The sequence below is a fragment of the Manacus vitellinus genome, unplaced genomic scaffold (genome assembly GCF_001715985.3).
Source record: "Manacus vitellinus isolate BGI_N305 unplaced genomic scaffold, ASM171598v3 scaffold_757_pilon, whole genome shotgun sequence".
NCBI classification, from domain to species: Eukaryota; Metazoa; Chordata; class Aves; order Passeriformes; family Pipridae; genus Manacus; species Manacus vitellinus.
In genome coordinates this window covers 2394-3719 of record NW_021940786.1, presented here as the reverse complement: position 1 = coordinate 3719, position 1326 = coordinate 2394, and the positions used below count along the sequence as shown (strand labels likewise).

Here is a 1326-nt window from a genome sequence, read left to right as displayed (position 1 = left end):
GGCTCATTTTCTCCCCTTTTCCACCCTTTTTATAGTGATTTTTTTGGCTTATTTTCTCCCCTTTTTCCCCCTTTTTTTGGGTCTTTTTTTCCCTTTTCCACCCTTTTTATACTGATTTTTTTGGGTCTTTTTTTCCCTTTTCCACCCTTTTTATACTGATTTTTTTGGGGTCGTTTTCTCCCTTTTCCACTCTTTTTATTTTGATTTTTTTTGGGTCATTTTCTCCCCTTTTCCACCCTTTTTATACTGATTTTTTTGGGGTCATTTTCTCCCCTTTCCCACCCTTTTTATACTGATTTTTTTGGGGTCATTTTCTCCCTTTTCCACCCTTTTTATACTGATTTTTTGGGGCATTTTTTTCCCTTTTCCACCCTTTTTATAGTGATTTTTTGGGGGTCATTTTCTCCCATTTTTCCGCCTTTTTTTGGGTCATTTTCTGCCTTTTCCACTCTTTTTATACTGATTTTTTTTTGTCATTTTTTTCCCTTTTCCACCCTTTTTATAGTGATTTTTTGGAGCATTTTTTTCCCTTTTCCACTCTTTTTATTTTGATTTTTTTGGGGTCATTTTTTCCCCTTTTCCACCCTTTTTATAGTGATTTTTTGGAGCATTTTTTTCCCTTTCCCACCCTTTTTATTTTGATTTTTTTGGGGTCATTTTTTCCCCTTTTCCACCCTTTTTATTTTGATTTTTTGGGGGGCTCATTTTCTCCCCTTTTCCCCCCCTTTTTTTGGGTCATTTTCTTCCTTTTTCCACTTTTTTAACACCGAATTAAGGAATTAATTAAATTTTCGCTCCATATTTTAAGGAAAAAAAAAGGGGAAAAAATCGATTTTTTTTCCCAACCCTATTTTTAATTTTTAATCCCTTTTTAATCCCGAAAATACCAAGGTTAATTTTGGGTTAAAAACCACTGGAATCGGTAAAATTAACCAAAAATATAAGTTCCCTGGTGGTCTAGTGGTCAGGATTCGGCGCTCTCACCGCCGCGGCCCGGGTTCGATTCCCGGTCAGGGAAGTTCGAGTTTTTCCTTATTAAAACCACCAATAATTTGAATTTTTAGCTCCGAAAACCCCCCGATTTTTTCCGTCCCGTGGTTCCCTTCTGAGACCAACCGATTCCAACCCCAAAAATAAAATTAAATGTTATTTTTCTGCCCGTTTTTGGGGGTTTTTGGGTGGTTTTAGGGGGATTTGGCAGCTGCCCGGCTAGCTCAGTCGGTAGAGCATGAGACTCTTAATCTCAGGGTCGTGGGTTCGAGCCCCACGTTGGGCGGAAATTTCGGTTTTTCCTCTCTAATTTACCCAAATCTGCCCTTTTTTAGG

At 37.9% G+C, this 1326-nt stretch overlaps 2 non-coding genes across 2 annotated transcripts; both read left to right on the top strand.

The window, feature by feature from the left end:
* Positions 1–946: 946 nt before the first annotated feature.
* On the top strand, positions 947–1018 carry TRNAE-CUC. The gene has a single exon. It is a non-coding gene; the product is annotated as a tRNA-Glu (tRNA).
* A 185-nt stretch (positions 1019–1203) lies between these two features.
* TRNAK-CUU lies at positions 1204–1276 on the top strand. The gene has a single exon. It is a non-coding gene; the product is annotated as a tRNA-Lys (tRNA).
* The last annotated feature ends 50 nt before the right edge of the window (positions 1277–1326 follow it).